Below are 17390 nucleotides of genomic sequence, written 5' to 3' on the forward strand. Positions count from 1 at the left end.
AGGGAGGGAGGGAATGTTCAATTCGCAGCAGCTGCAGTTCTTTGGGAACGGAAGTGTGAAGACGGGAAGCCCCTGCACTCCTCTCTCTTGGTACAGTTTGAAGACCAATTGCTCTCTTTTATGCTTTGCTTACTCCTCTAGAAAAACTCTAGTTCCATAACTCCTCTTGAAATGGATGGAGTGCTCTTGGGAACCATCTGTTGGCCTGCCCCATGACAGTTTTTTGGTTTTATTATTTATTTATTTTTAAGATTTTATTTATTTACTTGAGAGAGATGAGCGAGAGCGAGCACACACAAGCAGGCGGAGTGGCAGGCAGAGGAAGAGGGAGAAGCAGGCTCCCTGCTGAGCAGAGAGCCCAACCTGGACCCTGGATCTGGACCCAGGACCCTGGGACCATGACCTGAGCTGAAGGCAGACGCTTAACTGACTGAACCACCCAGGTGCCCCTGGTTTTATTTTTTAAAATCAGCTGCAGTTCAGGGTAGGGCAGCTGAGGCAAGGTGGGCTTATGGTAGAAAGTACCAGAGTGTGCTTGACTTAGAGTTGTGGCCTCCTGCATCTCCCCTGGCCGGGGACCTTAGAGGTTACCTTGTCCAAACTTGTCCAAAACAGTCAAGAAATCCTTGGAGTTTTACTTGGAACATTCAGCAACAGGAACACAGAGGCTCCTCCCTTGTGGCCTCTGCCCATCTCTGCAGACTCAACTTACTTCCCTTCTTGTTCACTCTGCTCCTGCCAACTCCTTTCTCCCTATTTTGTCCCTCAGACACACCGAGCTCACTCCCACCTGTTCCTCTTCCTAAAGCTCTTCCCTCAGGTCTTTGCATGGCTGGCTTCTCCTGACTCTAGTCATGGCGCCATGTCAAGACCATCCTGAGCACCTTACCTACATAGCCAGCCTCCCCTCCCCGCTGCCTCTACCACTTCCACACCTGTTGCCCTCTGCTGTGATCAGGGCCTACTTTCTTCACAGCACTCATCACTTTCTGAAATGATCCTATTTCTTTATATGTTTGTCTGTTTCCCCCAAAGTCGATACTCCCTATCAGCTCCCCAAGGGCAGGGGCTTTGTCTTGCTCACTGTTGTGTTCCCAGGCCGGGCTCGTGGTAAATACTGATTGGCTGGCTGACTGAAAATGCCCTATATTCTGACAGCTATACTCAATTAAAAGTTTATACATAGATCCAAAGTCTGCTTTCCTACACAACTTGCTCAACAGGAACAAGTAGCAGAACAAAGTCTCTGTGATCTTCATTCCAGTGCTTCACAGAAAGGTCTAGATTTCATGGAGGTGACTTACTTGAGAGGAGTAGAAAAAAAAAGGGAAAACCCACAAAGTTTTATGTCACTTTTCTCACTGCCTGTACCTTTCTCCTTTCAAATCAGCCCAGCACAGTGGGAGGTGCAGGGTGTTTGGACCAGATTGGCTGGTTTTGCCACTTGGGGTCTGTGTAACCATGGACAAGTTCCTGAACCTCTTTGAGCCTCAGTCTCCATACCACTTTTATTGAAAAATCATTTTAGGTGTATTAAATATGAAAACTCACAGCTTGAGAAGGAGAAAAACTGTCATTTATTTTTAAAAACATTTACAGCAAAATACAACCAAAGAGTCTATACTGCATATTACCCATAAAATAGCAAAAGGACAAAAGACAACGTGCAGAATGAGTCTGGTAGATGCTCCATAAACGGTAGCTTTTATTATTTTTTTAAGATTTTATTTATTTATTTATTTGAGAGAGAGCGAGAACACAAGTGGAGGAGGGGCAGAGGGAGAAGCAGGCTCCCCGCTGAGCAGAGAGCCCAATGTGGGGCTCGAGCCCAGGACCCCGGGATCATGACCTGAGCCGAAGGCAGACGCTTAACGGACTGAGCCACGCCCCAAATGGTAGCTTTTATTAATGACCAGTTCTCACAGAGCTTCTCCAACGCATGCGGTATTGTGCTGAGCCCTCTGGGGTCCAAACATCGCCCTCCTCTCTAGGGGTTTATCATTCTGCTGGGAAAGTAAGATGTCTTTACACGAGCCAGTGGAGAAAGAAGGTGGCTTTATATGAGTGAGGACTTCTAGTAAGTGCCCTACAGTTGCAAAAGGGCTTGAACTCGGAGAAGGGAAGAAATGCTGACGGGTTTTAAACTAACTTCTAACCACAGCGACCACAGACCCCAGTGAGGGTGGTGGATGAGGGTGACGGGCTTACGAAGAAGAGATAAAGGGGAAACCTCCCTATACACAGGGGCACAAGTTATCGTGAATTTCCTAGAAGGGAAGAAAAGCCAAAGAGAGGGTGAGTGAGGGCCCGTTCTCAGAATAATTCTGGCCCTCTTGATCCCATCCCGAGCGCAGCCCTAAACGTCACCTCTAAACGTCAGCTAGCATCCTCGCTAGTAAATTAGCGCAAATATTTGCCCCCTACCTAAGGGAACAGACAAAATTACAGTGGTGCCGAGTAACTTTTGGAAGGAAACACATCTGAATCCTGTGAAGTAGAGCTGCGGCCCTGGGAACACCTCCAGGTTCTGTTCTGTGGTAAGTTTGGGTCTCCCAGGATGTCCCCCTGCCTTCTGTCTTTCCTCGACTTTTTTCTGCCTTCTTTCTTTTCTCCTCCGCCTCCTTGTTCTTCCTCCTCACTTGTCTATACTTAGATTTCAACACGCGTTATCAGCCTCCCCCTGCCCAGCAAACTCAGTAACACCTGTTCTGTGCTTTGCTTTTTTCCCCTCATTTAACAATAAACCTTGTGAACCTCCCCAAATGAGCCCAGATAAACTGCCTCACTCTTCCCAACAGCTGTGTGGTACCCGGTCGTTGGCTGCGCCAGGATTTACCCAAGGCCCTGGTTTTAGTGGCACCCGGAGTCTGTCGAGAGTAAAAAGCATTTCCGAGTTGTTCCCTGGCCACGCACATGTCTGCGGGGCCTGCTGTGTGTTGAGCCGTGGGGAGAGGTGGGGTGCCCCTTCCCTTGGGACCTGGGAGCCTAGCAGAGGAGGTGCGCACGTAGAAGAGGGGCACGGGCCCCATGTACCAGGGGGCGCACACACAGGGCCGCGGGGGCCCTTCCCGGGGCTCCGTGCTGCTCCTGGCTTCTGCTTCTCTGCCAAGGTCGGAGGTAAAAAACCAGCCCCCCTCCAGAATGTGGCCCCAGCTCCGGGTGTTTATAGACAGGGGAGGGAAATCTGTAGGAAGGAAGGAAAAATCAGAAACCCCCGTTCAAAGACATTACAGATAGAGCACAGGGCAGTCACAATAGCTGTCAAGCCTGGAGGAAGAAGGGGTGTTTATCCAAGACAGGAGGCTCCTCAGGAACGGGACAGAAGGGCAGGAAAGGTGGCCAAAGCATCTTGCTCAACCCCATCCCTGCCACAGCCTAGCACCTTCCCCTCCTGGCACTCCGGATGGGGCTGCCCCTCCCATGCCCTTTCCTTGTCTCTTCTGGATCCAGCGGGGGCTGCCACGGGGGGACGCCCGCCCAAGCCCTCTGAGGGGGTGAGCACAGGCCTCACAGTGCAGCAGGTCCTGCCTTCGAGGTGCCGGACCCTGCATGTGGCTGAACATGAACAGAGTCACCCAAACTGTGTCACCTCCCTGGCAAATCCCCTTTGAAAGGGATGGCGCAGGCAGACACCGCCAGGGCTGAGAATGCTGAGGAAAGGCCCAGAAGAAGGGGTGGGCCTTGTCTTCCATTACTGCATTAAACAGAACGGAGGCAGGACAGACGGATGGCCCCAGGACTTCTGGAGGGAGAGGTTTGGCCTTAGAGCCCTTCCCTGCTCTGGCTCCACAGGGGAACGGTTTGCTGGGCCTCGAGACACCCAGAACGTGGGTGTTCGTGGTGGCAGTGTCTACGTGGGGTGAGGGAGAGAGGGCTGTGTTTGTTCTGCAGAGGCCAGAGCTGGTGGAACTGAGAGCAATTATCGCTGAACCAGGGTCGCCTGGCAGGGCTCTTCACCCGGTCATGGTCACGCACGTTCAGCCAGGTTCGGAGCATCTTCCACAGCCCCATGGCTTTCCCGACACCAGCCAGTCGCTGAGCCTCACCAGTTCCCCTGGTTTCTGACTTCCGCCTCCTCCCTGTCTGTATCTTCCGGGCTGAGGGCCCCGTGTGCCTCCCTGCATCTCCCCTGCTGCACCTCAGGCCCCGGGTGGAGCAGCCACGGGATCCTTCCAGAAACGCTGCTTTCCTTGTGCCTCTCCGGCTCCGGGCTCCCTGCTGCCGCCCACGTTCAGCACAGCCCCTCGGCCTGGCCCTGGAGGGCAGAGCCTCTGTCTTCCTCCGCCTGGCACGGAGCAGGTGCCCGGGTCACGAAGGAGCCGTGATGGAGATGGACAACTGGCCAGGGCACCAGTAGACGGTGACATCTGTCCGCTCCCCGCCATGTGGACGGAGGATGGGCAGTCAGACCAGGGATCTTCACGAGGGAGAGAGTCAGCTTCTGGAGATGACTGGGCAGCTGTGGCAATGACAGCGAGAGGCACGATGGGGAAGGGTTGGCTTTAGGGAGGAGAGGGGGGGCCGGATTCGTGGAGATGAAGTGGGGGCGGCTGGGGCTAAGGGGTGTATGTAGGGTGGCACCCATGGGGACAAGAGGAAGAGAAAGCACAGGTTTCGAGAGAGGATAGACCGTCTGGGACAATTTTGTGTGGACTCCACCAGGGAGGCAGTAAGGAGCGAGGGAAGGATCCAGTCTGTGTAAGTCTAATGTCTTCTTCTGGTAGCGCCCCCTTAGCAAGGGAGCAAGAGGAGAGAAGCCTGGTCTGGGTGGTCCAAGGCCGAAGAGAGAGGATACAGGAAGTCTCCCTCGGGAGGAGAGGTGCATAGGGGGCGGGCCACGCACCTGTCAGCCTCTTCACACCCCCAAGCTGGGTGGTGCTCACCATTCATAGGATCCTTATTCTACACACAAGGGCCGGGAAGGCCAGACAACTTACCCTGTGTGGGAACAAACCCACATAGACAGGACAGGGTCAGAGCTAAGATTTAACCAAGGCCCGTGGGATCCCCACTCTCTAGGCCAGCACCACACCAAAGAAGGCAGTACCCACCCTGGAGTGGCTGGGCAGAAATGGGTATTAGGATCTAGGAAGAAGGCCAGGAGTGGTGGGGTCAACGGGTTCGTGAGACTGTGGAGTGGTGTTAAAAATCCACGTTGGAATTAAGGTGGAGGACAGACTCCGGAGAGCCTTAACCAAGGGCTAAAGTCACCCCCACTGCTCCTACAGCCTGTGGCCCCCTTCCCAGTCTCCTCCTCCCTTGGTTCTGCCCTGTCCCCTCCTTGGAACCACACCCTACATTTGTGTAGCTCCTTGTTCATACTGCGCATACACATGAGTTTAAGAAGGCCAAGTAGAACCTGGGGTGCAGCAACTTGTTTATCTCAAAGGGGGAAGCACCCATGTGGGCCCCTGCCGCCTGGGGATTTGGCCCGGAGATGAAATTCCCAAGTTTGCCCAGGAATCACCAGCCTGGCTTTGCAGCCCTAAATGCCATCCGGCTCACCACTCCCTTGCAATCGCTATCCTGACGTCTAGGTGGCACCAAAGCCTCACACTGATTCCTCCCAGGCTGGGGAGCCCGCGGGTGCCCGGCAGACACCTGCTCAACCCAGCGAGTTTGTGCTCAGCTTTGTGGGTTCAGTTCCTCCAAGTACAAAGAGGCTGCAAGCTTGTAGTTCCTTTCTTCCTTCTACTTTGCTCCATCTCTGGCCTCCTTTTGGAGGTCCTCGCCCTCTCCCCTCTGCCTCAGGGACATCCCAAAGCAAGGACTCCATCTGTTCTTATCAAATGTAAAAAAAAAAAAAAAAAAATCTACTGAAAAGAGAATACAACAAATAACATGAAATTCACATTTAAACTTAACTTTTTTTAAAAAAAATCAGCAATATTTTCACATGGTTCAAAACAATAAGCTCCTGTTGAACCTCTTCAGATAATTAAAATACTTTAGTAACTTCTCTACTCTAGCAACACCACAGGCATATCTGCTCCGGCAGATCACCACCGGGACACTCTGTTCTGATACAGCTTTGAAGTGTGGCTAGTTAACAAAACGAGAAAGAGTTCTTCATTCATTCATTCATTCATTCATTCATTCTGTCTGTCTGTCTGTCTGTCTGCAAGTATCTACTGTGAGCCACTAGGTCGGGCACTGCTGGAGGCCAGAAATTAGACTAGGTCCCTTCTGGCCAAGCGCACATCGCACGGTGGAGATAAACTCCAGGAATGCCAGGTGCTAAGTCGTAGGAAGAGAAATAGAGCAGGATTCCGGGTGGGGGTGATGGGCAGGTGTCAGTGGTCCAGAAAGATTGCTCCGAAGGAGTGATTTTGAGCAGAACCCTAAACACGACTTGGGGAGCAATCGGTGGGGGCGGAAATACCCCTGTCGGTTGTGGAGAGGCCCCGTCCCCCGCGAGGTGAGAGCGAGAAAGTTGGGATTCTTGGCTCTGCTCGGCCTTCGGCCGGCGCCCCCGCCGCCCCGGGCTCTCTCGCTGCCTAGAGCACTGTCCCTCCGTGGGAGGGAGGGTCCCCCCCACGTCCCCTGGGGCCCCGCCCCCGGGCCCCCTCCCTGCACGGCGCAGCACCCCCCACCCCGCGCGAGCGCCCGGGCGGCCACCCCCCACCCCACCTAGGGGGGGAACGCGGAGCCGCGGCCACGCGGAAACGTAAAGTTTCTGCGGCTCAAAGTGACGCAAAAATTCTTAAAGAGCTCTTTGGCGGCGGATATCTAGAGATCAGACCATGTGAGGGCACGAGAGTACAAATACGGCCGCTCGGGCGCCCGCTCCGGCACAGGCAGCCGCGCCCCCGCTGCCTCGAGGGCGCGAGGGCCGCCCCGCCTCGGAGAGCCCCGGACCAGCCTCCCTACGGACTCCCGGCAGGTGGGTCGGCCTGCCTGGCGGCGGATCCGCGCTCCTGCCCGCACACCCCATCCCGCGGGGCCTCCCGGGGCGCGGGCGTGCATGCGCCGCGCGGTGGGCTCCGCGCCCCGCCGCCGCCCTCGCGGGGAGGACGGGTGGGGACGGCCGGCGCGCCCGGCGACAGGGCGAGCGCCGAAGGGACTGCGGGGGGGGGGGGGGGGGGCGCGGCACTGGAGGGCGCCTTTGTCTACCGCACGCGGGGGCTGTTGCGATGGCCTGGGTACCGGAGCAAGACCCTGTGAAGCCCGGCTTAGGCTAAACTCTGTTCTGCGCGTCGGAAAAAGTTGCTTTAGCTTCAACTCGCGGCTTCGGCTGGGTCCTCACTTACCCACGGCGTGCAGGTGGCTTCGTGCAGAGGCACTTCTGCAGGGAGGGTTCTGGTTGACAGAAATGCCCAAGTATCTAGAGAAATCTCTGAATGGACTCTTAAGTGGGACGAGTCTCCGGGCGTCTGGGTTGTTTTCACTGGCAGAGCCGGTGCACGCTCAGCCATCTCCCGGGCCATTCCGAATGTATGGGAAACTCACACTCCAGCGAGCTGTTGTACACGGTTCAAGTGCGTAACCGTCAGTTGCTAAAGAAAATGTGTGCATTTAAATATGTCTTTGAAAACACTCTCTGGAGCTGAGGAACCCAAAGGAGCACGTTTCCTTTTGCACTGAGTCTTTTGCATAAAGAATTTCTTCTTCAGTTGGGGTTCTGAAGAATTTGAGAGGGGTAGAATTTCTAAGAGTCAGACATTACAAACGCGCGCGCGCGCGCGTGTGTTTATGATCAATTTTGTCCAGAAAAATGAAACAGGTCAATGGATTATTTATGAGCCTGCTAGCTCTCATCATGGTAAGACTAGATCAAATATTTAATGTGTTTTGCCTTCAGTTACATAGGAAAAACGTCTAAGGAAGCAACATTGGGATTTATGTTTAATGCCACGGAGGGGCACTATGGGCGGCATTAGCATTTGGGTTTTGAGCAGTGCAGAGAAACACACAGCTTTGACTCTGTCCCATTCCTTGCGTTTGTGTGGAGTCCCTGATGCCAGGAAGGTGGCTTTCCTACCACAGACTGGGGTGGGGGTGGCTGCCCCCAGCGCCACCGAGGAGAGTCAGGTTCTGATGAGGCTGGTGCAAACTAAGCAAACCGAAAGCATGGGCATTTCTTTTTTTCACTGAACTTGAACAAGAGCAGATCGAGACTGTTTCACAATTAATTAGAAGGCCCCTCAGCACTCTGGTGACCTATGTGGGACGTTTCAGGAATCTGAGAGCAGCACAGATACTCAAACCCATTTCTTTCCGTCTCTTGCTTAAGAAACATACTAAGGGTGGGGAGAGGGGTGAGGGTGGGGACAGAATAATGTTGAAGTTTTAATGGAATCAGCAAAACCTCAGAAATGCCTCTGTGGGGGATTTTGAGAGTTGTCTGAGCATAATGATAAAGCTCGGAGAAGCATGTCCAAGAGTTTCACGAGTGGGCGGTGTGGCCATGGGGTGGGGGTGCTTGGCTGGTGCTTGGCTCGAGTCTCCGAGGGTCCAAGGGCAGACTTGCAGGAACGTCCCCAGTGTCCCCTTCCAAAGAGAAACACAGATGATTCCAGAAATTAAGCCAGTAAGTGGCAGCTCCTTCTCCTGTGTATCATCAAATGGTTTGATTAGAGAGAAAAAGGCAGGGCTGCCTGAAGAAGTTTAATTTCAGTTTGGCTTCATGAATCAACAGGATATGGTCATGATTTGACTTTTTTGAAGAAAGATGCCTGTGTGACCAAAGGGAGAATTATGCATTTTTTTCTGTCAGAAGGTACCTCACCCCTTAGCTCTTCCCATCCCAGGTCTGCTCCTCTGGCTGTCACAGTCCTCAGCTGTAAGTGAGGGCAGGAGGGGGCCCTGCGTGACATGATGTCCAAGTCCCATCCACTTCTTCTGTGACTGTGACCCTAATCTCTCTGCTTTAAACAAACACGACTTGAAAGGATGCTGCAAAATGCCAGAGCACCGGGACTCTGCCCAGATGTTGCCATCAAATCAGGGTCCCCTAGGGAACCCCCAGGCGTCACTCAAAGGCAGAGGTTTGCACAAGTCTTGCACCTCATCCACCCACAGGCAACAGGAGCCCGAGATCCCCGCCCCCCACCTCCCCTTTGCATCATGCCCAGGGTGGGGTTCGGTGGAAACCACCTCCAGGCAGTATGATTTGGGCTGTGCCCATTTTCTTTCCAGTCACTGAGCCGTGGCCAAATTGGCTGTGGTCCTCTGAGGTTTGTGGTCTCCCATGTAAACACAACAGTCTTAGAGTTAAAGATCTGATAAATTGCCCCACTTCTCCTTTCCTGGGGCAAGTGAGACTTACTCATCCTGCTCCTGTGGGAAATTAGTCTCTGGGCTTAACCTTCTAGCACCCTAGGGAAAGAAAACGGTCATCTTTCCAGGAGGGACCCAGGTGGAAAAATAGACGACAGTGGCCTGTGGGAGATACCTGGCAGAAGCGATTTTCCCTGAGCAGAGGGTGAACTGCTTTTCTAGGGTGGGCACAAGACCCACCAGAGCTGACACAGCCCCCATCTTTCTTGGCGCAGCTCGTCATACTGACTTGGGTCCATTTTCAGAAATGGTCCCAGAGTAACGGCTCTGTGCAGGGGCATTCCCTCAGCCTGACAGGGGCTGGCTGTCAGCGAGTGGGGAGATCAGTGCGCCTTTACTGGATGTCGATAACACGTTTTTAAAGCAAGGGAGTGTGCTCCCAGCCCTGTGTCCATGTGGTGACAAAATGCATAGAGATGAGGCCAGTGTGAGGCCATTTGTCATCTCTCCTCCTTTCTTTGGGCTCCCCTGGAAGCTCGCAGAGCTCCCTTGCTGCCACCCCAACCTTGGACCAACGGTACTCGTTAGTGGGTATTTAAGCCATAGGCTTTTTACGTGTTTTTTTTTTTTAAAGATTTTATTTATTTATTTGAGAGAGAGAGAATGAGAGACAGAGAGCACGAGAGGGAAGAGGGTCAGAGGGAGAAGCAGACTCCCTGCCGAGCAGGGAGCCCGATGTGGGACTCGATCCCAGGACTCCTGGACCACGACCTGAGCCGAAAGCAGTCGCTCAACCAACTGGGCCACCCAGGCGCCCTTACGTTTTTTGTTTTTTTTTTAAGATGTTATTTATGAGAGAGAGAAAGAGGTCATGATCAGGGGAGGGGCAGAGGGAGAAGCAGGCTCCCCGCTGAGCAGGGAGCCCGATGCGGGGCTCGATCCCAAGACCCTGGGATCATGACCCGAGCCAAAGGCAGATGCTTAACCAACTGAGCCACCCAGGCGCCCCTAGGCTTTTCACTTTTAATTAATTTAATTTTATTTTATTTTTAAGTAATCCCTACACCCAACGTGGGCTCGAACTCTCAACCCTGAGGTCGAGAGTTGCACGCTCCACTGACTGAGCCAGCCGGGTGCCCCTAAGCCATAGGCGACCGGATACCCTGTCAGGAATCCCAGGACCCCCAGGGACTGCAGAGCGGGAGATGAATGCGAGCAGTGGGGAGAGGTGGAGGCCATGTGGCCGGGCCAGCCCGGTGGCCAGGGTCTCCAGGCCCTGACAAGCCGGAGAGATGGTGTGGGGAAGGGCTCCTGGGGTCCTGAGGTCCAGCTCTTTCTGCCATTATTTGAGGGAGAGAGGGAAGAAGTGGGGGGTGGAGGTGGGGGGGAGGGGGTGACAAGGCCAAGTGGCAGACCTGGGAGAGCCAGTTGTGTGCTCTGGGAGAATCCAGAGCTGGAGGCTGGGAGGCGGGCTGGATTAGAGGCAGTGAGTCAGCGGGGGGCCTTGACCTTCTTGTGTTTTTGTGTGATTTTGCTGGGCACCTTCAAAGAAAAAGAACATTTTCTTTCCATTACTACTGAGCTGCTGAATGAAGATAAAATAAACAGAGCTTTCCCCTCTCACTAAGGGACTCCCTCGAATTTAGGGAGGGGCAGAGCTGGAAGGGCTCCAGGTCCCCGATGGTTTACTCCAGCTCGCCCTCGGCTGTGAGGGCTCAGCCTGGCCTGCAGCTGCTAATCTCCTGCACCTCTGGTCTTCCCTCTCCCCTGGGTGTGTGGTTTTTAAACACTAATCAAGCTAGCTGGCTCTTCTCCCCGTTGCAGAGGAAAGGAGCGGGGCCGGAGGAAAGGGGAGGGAGGCCCTGCCCGGAGAGAGAGAGAGGGAGGAGAGGGGAGATAATGCTATTCTGGGCGTGCCCCGGGCCCCCGCAGGGACGTCTGACTGACTTGACGTTTCCCAGCGCTCCGAAGTCTAGAATGATTTTCCTCCCCGCCCCCAGTTTTTTCTTTTAAAACATTTCAACTGAAAAGTCAGAGAAATGGTCCAGCGAACCTTCTTCCCTCAGAGACGCCAGTCATTAACATTTTGTCATGTTTGTGTGTGCACTCGCTCTAATTTTTGCCTGTGTATTATATATAGTTTGATACATTCTGCATATGTGTGACATAATTCATGTAACAATGAGACAATCTATATATTATATAATTTTTTTGTTGAACCTCAGAGTTTGCAGACGTCTAAATACTTCACCTCTTGTCTCCTAAGAACAAGGACATCCACCTACATAAGCAGAGCCCCATTATTATCACATTTGGGAAGCAGTTTGATAAACTATTATCAAATATACAAATATTACAGTCCTTATTTAAATTTCCCCCACAATCTCAATTGTGTCCTCTGTAGCATAGAGGGTTACTTCTTGAGACGCAGACTCCCAGGGGTCCAAAACCACCTCTCACTCTCACCTCTGTGCATCTGAGGCCTGGATCGATATTGTGTAACAATGAACTGAGTTTCATGAATGTTCCCAAACAGCGTGCATGACACATTGTAAAGCACATTTCAGAACTTCTTGACCTAAGAGTATAGGTCCCTTCAGGCAACATTCCCTAAATCACAAACATCTTGCGGCCCCTGTGGCCCCCTCCACTCTGCTGCTTGACCTCAGCCCTCAGCTCCACTGTGTCCTCCCTGCTCCCTGCCCCACCCCGAGAAATGGGCCCAGCTCCCCCTTTCCTCTTGCCTCCACCACTCCCATTGTACTTAATTCGACTTCAGACCCCTTTCTCCCCGCCCTCTCTCTCTCTGCTCCACCCTCACTTCCTAATGCACCCCCCCTCCCCCACCCCGTGTTCTCTCTCTACTGCCTCTCCCTCCCTTGGCTCCCTTTGTGGGTTTAATCGTGTCTGTTTTACGTAAAAGTAGTTTTAGTGGCATACTTCGTATTAAGAAAGAGAAAATCTGTGTTTGGAAATGCTGCCACGTTTTTTTATCTTGATTTCTATTCATGGCATAAATTGCATTACGACCACAGTAAAGGAGTGTTCTGAAGGTGGAAGTGGCACTCCTTACTCCACCTGATCTAAAGCATCAGCAGTTTGAGTTTCCCAAGTCCTTTCCTGGCCTCATCCACGTTGAAACACAGAGGCAGCAGTTTCGTTTTCAGCAAAAAGTTGTGAGTTGTGGGGTTCAATGTAATAACAAACGTGTGTCCTCACCTTCTACAGCTCTTAGAAAGGTGCCTGAAAGACTCCTCCACAGAATCTGCACAAGAGTCTCCCCACTTGCTGTCTTCTCCTGAACTGTAGTTTTTCCCAAGAACCAGAAAGAATGTTAGGATAGAGAGATGATGGATGACAGATACCTTCCAATCAGCTTCATTGTCCCCTTTTGTCGTACTTCACAATGCTGTGTCCCACAGCTTACATTTTAGATGTTTCCGTATTTTCCGGGCAAACTAGGATTCTGTAGCGAGTTTAGGAAGCTAACTGCCATTTACAAGGTTGATTTCTGTAGGTAGAAAATACATTCCACCTTCCAAACAAGCAACTCACAAATGAACGTTTGGAACACAGACTGTTGATGGGTGTGCCTGTTGGTACTTGTTTCAAAGTCTGAAAGCACAGCCCGGACTCTTCTTTAATCCCAGACATGTCCGTCTTTTCTAGTCCAGAGTCCATGAAAATGATTGTTGTGACAAGTCCTCCCTCCCCGCCCTCAAGATGCACAGCACATCTTCCCGATGGGTGAGGGGTGGGGAGGGGCCCCTGAGAAAGGAACCCGGGGTATGAAAGGGTAGTGCCTTACCTGAGGCTCAAAACCACCAGCATGGCGGCTGGGGCTCCCTGGGCCCTGCACCCAGGGAACCCGAAATACCACCTCTGTGTTGGCAGCTGTGCAAGTATTTGAGCCCAGAGGTGTATGAGGCATGGCCCCTGCTGCCAGGGCATCCAAAGCAAATAGACATAGAAGGATAACTAATGATACACAATAATCAGTGATGAATGACACATTAGTAATCCTACAGAGTAGGGAGAGATCATTTGGGCTGGGGTGATGAGTGAAGCTTCATGGAGGGGTGGATAGAAACTTAAGCCAGGCCTCGAAGGATACGGGATAATTAGGGGCAGCAGCTCGGCATGGGGTAGGGATACACTTGGGCATGCTGGGTGGCCCACCTGCCCCTGATGACCTGGGGTGTCTGTTAAGCATGCAGCACCCACATGGATCTCTTGAATTATAATCTCTGGGACAGCAGCCCAGGAATCTGCTGTTTACAACTTTGCCAGTGACCCCAAGGAGAGGAGCTGATTGGGAGGAACAGGCACAGTCAGGGAGGGCCTGTGGAAGTGGGGGAGGAGCTTGCGTCTGGGCCCCGGTCCCCCTGGTTGGGGTGTGAAGCTGGAGGGCAGGATGGGCTGCACACATGTGGTGGCCCAGTGGCCATCAACCCTCTGTCATTTACTGATGCTCTCCACGTGCTAGACACTGAGAGTCAAGATAAATAATCCGCTGTCCATTTGTCCAGCCTCTGGAGTGATGTGAACCACAGCACAAACGGCTCATCCTCACCATCCTACACTGTGTGCAGAGAAATTCGAAGCTCCCCTCTCCCAGTCAGGGAAAGTTCTGGACGGAGACCCTCGTCCTTTCTCATGATAACTGGCCCAGACGACCCTAAGGATTATAGACTATTTAATCCCTCTCCAAAAAATTGAACTGTCTCACACAAAGAATTCTTTGGGTGGGAAAGCGATGTTCATTTCTACCCCTTTTGTCCAAAAACAGGCGGATTTTCCCTGCCCTCCTCATTCACACGGTGAAGTCTGTTTTGTTTGAAAGGTGAGCCAGGAGTCCCTTTGGATCCAAATACAAACCACCGTCTTATGCTGTGGGCGACTGTGAGTCAGACCCACTCACATCCCGGCTCCTGTGACAGAAACTGCGCAATAGGAACAAAAGGAAACACTTATAGACTCTGAAGGCACCTTGGGGCTAGAAATGTGAGCTATCTAAACACGCTGCTTCAGGTCAGCAGAAGGCTCCGTTTACAATAGGATGCACGACAGGGATTTCGAGCACCACCAGCCTCTCCCTCCTTAAGCCTAAGTACTGTTTTCCCACAGTCAGAGCCAGGCCTTGTACCATGAACTTCAGACGGGCAGAACTGCGCCTGCCTTGCCGCCGAGAGCCTGGCACGTAGTAGGCATACAGTATGTCTTTGCAGAATTAGTGCTGCCAGGCTCAGGGCTCCCTGGCAATGGGCACCAGAACTTTGTAATTGCTGTCGCCCTCGGGGAGGTGTGTTGGGAACTTCAGACTCCCTCTCTGAAGAGAGAAGGCAAATTGCCACTTGGCTATCTGACTTATAATTAATTTGTTCTCCGTGGTACACCCATCATTCATGCTGGGTTTGGTTTGGTTTTTGAAAATGAAAACCGAGTGTCCTGAGAAATGAACTCACTTTGATCTCAACAAGCGAAGTCAAAGTACAAACTTTCTCTAGTGTTTCTGCTTAGAGCGTGCGGACGGACGTGCAACAGACAAGTCGGGGTCACGGACATTTCCAAAGGTCTGGGTAGTTTCATGACTAATCGTAATTACATGCTTGTTCCGAAACCGGTTCCCGTGGCTACAGAGACAGAGTTTGTGGGAAGAGGAATGGAGGTTTGATCAGAAGTTTAAAGAGAAACAATCCTTTCTCCTGGGGTGGGGGGTGCGGGGTGACTTAGCCACCCCCTGCCCCCCGGGGTTAAGAGGAAGCAGGAGTGTGAACCAAAAGCAGGCTGTCAGCCCACCAGGGGCTCCCCTGTGCTGCCTGTGTGCGGAGAGGTGGGATTAGGGTCCCATGTGTCACGTTGTCATCCCACCGAGAAGCAGGGTGATGTGGTGCTACCCCCAGCCTGTCACCTGCTCAGCTGGGTGCAAGAGCCCATGTTCAAGGTGCAAAGGAAGGCTTGTGGGGCTTTCTCTGGCCACGGAGAAACTCAAAGCCTGCCTGGAGGAGGTCACAGCTGTAATATTGACCTCGTTTGCAATCCTACCCAGCAGGATAAAAATATCTTTTAAAAAAGAAAGCTTTTAAGAGAACATTCTTAGAAGCCAATTTTCTTAACTCTTACTTCTTCATTTCCGGGGCAGCCCGCTCTCAACTGTGATCTGCTGGTCTCAGTAGAAAAAGGTGGCCCGTGCTCCGTAGAATCGGAAAAGTAGGAGAATGGGAGCCACGGGCAGTGTCCTGCCGGCAGCAGGGGGTCTGGGCCAGGCAGTGGTCTCCTGGCCAACTGGATGAGTCACTGGGAGGAGCCTTCTTCCAATTGGGAGAGGCAGAAAGAAAGGAGATGTGCGTCTCCTGCCCATTTGGTGGCTGTAACTTACATTTATACCCCAGGTTCGGGGATCAGGAGTGCTAGAGAGCGGAGCTGGCTGGAGAGAGACCGGCCTGAAGTCATGAGTCCGCGGAGGATCCCCCTTTGCAGGCTTTCTTAGGACTTGGACCATTTCAGCCTGTTGATACAATTAAAAAAAAAAAAGTGCTGGGGGATATTTCAGGAAACAAGGTCTTTGTAATGGTCAGAACAAAAATAGAGAAGCATGCATTATTCTTCTAGGAGCTGCTCGGGACAGGTGCCAAGAAATCAAGATCGGTTGCCTTAGGGGACGAACCCCTGAAGATACTGAAGAACATATATTGCCCAGAAAAGTTCACCAACACACACACATTTTCCAGCTTCCCTGCAGGATGCCCCAAGGGAGAAAAGTACAGGAAACCTAGAACAAATCACTTGACCCCGGCATGAGGAAGGTGACAGAGTCACAAGTATGGCTAAGTGTTTGCTCCCCCCACCACGATATTCTTTGGAGATGGGTGACGTGTCCCTCCCATAGACCATGGGGGATGTGCCAGAGAAAGATTGGATGGTACAGCTGCTCTTTGAGCTGCAGTTTTTTGTTTTGTTTTTTAAGTCTTCTCTACACCCCACCTGGGACTCAAACTCATGACCCCAAGATCAAGAGTCGCGCGCTCCACCCACTGAGCTGGCCCGGCGCCCCTGAGCTGCAGTTTAAATGAGAGCAACAGTGCGGTATTCCAGATAAGAAGAAGTTCCTACAGAGAACTTTGGATAAAATTTTGAAGGTGGAGAAAGAAAGGTGGGGGAGGGGGAGCCTTGGTCACAGGCTGGCTCAGCCCATTGGTGCCATTGGGCTGCACATGGTAAAGCTCTTTATCTCTGTCACCTGGCCTTCAAGTTCTTCAGTGTTCAATGCGGAGAACATGCCATGGATAGAGGCAAAGGGAAGTGCAGAGGCCTTCTTCAAACAACACAACCAGAGACCACAAAGTGCAGGTTTAATTTAGCTGTGTATTTAAATACACTGGCACCTCATCATCATCTCTCAAAACAAATAATGAACTTTAAAAAAATCCCTCAGCCTGGCACATGGTTACTTATGGTGGATGAGAGAACGTATGGTTAATTTGAAGAGTCCACGGAGGGGGACAGGGGAGGCTGGAGAGCAACATAAAGATGAGCACAATGGGGTTTTATCTAGATCACGCTTTATCAGAAATTCATGTTCTCCTATGAGTGGTGTTTGCATCCTTGAGCCCAGGGTAGGGTCAGGAGGTGGGGGCCAAGCAGCTGGATAGGGTAGAACCCAGGACACCCACCCCATCCTCTTACTTATACACATACACACCCTAGATCCATAGAGCTGGTATCTCTCTTGTTGCTGGAATATTTTCAGCAACAATCAATCCCTTTAAAAATTTTTTTCTACTTTACAGAGCAAAGAACCCAGTGAACACAAAGCTCTAATTACTTGCATCCCCTCGTATTCATTTCTCATCCTTGCCAATATTTTTGTACATAGTCATCAGTGTGAATCTACTACTTTGTGTTCTAATTCTTCGCTACATTTTTATTGTCACATTTCCACCTGTGGATAGTTAAGTTCTATCACTGAAAGCCCCAAAGAGGTAGGAGACAGACACTGCCATTTTTTATTAGCTTCCATTTCTAGCCATCCTCCAACTGTTGGATTTGAAGGGGTAATATCAGATCTTTGCAGCTGTGACTAGTGATAACAGTCATCCCTAGATATCTCAAAAGGTGGAATGTGACCTGAGCTAAGCAGAGACCTGTTTCAACTCCCAGACTATTTCAAG

At 51.9% G+C, this 17390-nt stretch overlaps 1 protein-coding gene across 2 annotated transcripts in view; it reads left to right on the forward strand.

Moving 5' to 3' along the window:
- Window positions 1-6676: 6676 nt before the first annotated feature.
- The window catches only part of SLC6A4 (solute carrier family 6 member 4), a 35803-nt gene continuing 25089 nt past the window's right edge, over window positions 6677-17390 (forward strand). For both annotated transcript variants that reach the window (XM_027568530.2, XM_027568529.2), the window contains exon 1: window positions 6677-6883. The gene's annotated coding sequence lies outside the window, so the exon portion shown is untranslated. The remainder of the gene's footprint in view (window positions 6884-17390) is intronic.

The sequence above is a fragment of the Zalophus californianus genome, chromosome 16 (assembly GCF_009762305.2).
Source record: "Zalophus californianus isolate mZalCal1 chromosome 16, mZalCal1.pri.v2, whole genome shotgun sequence".
NCBI lineage: Eukaryota > Metazoa > Chordata > Mammalia > Carnivora > Otariidae > Zalophus > Zalophus californianus.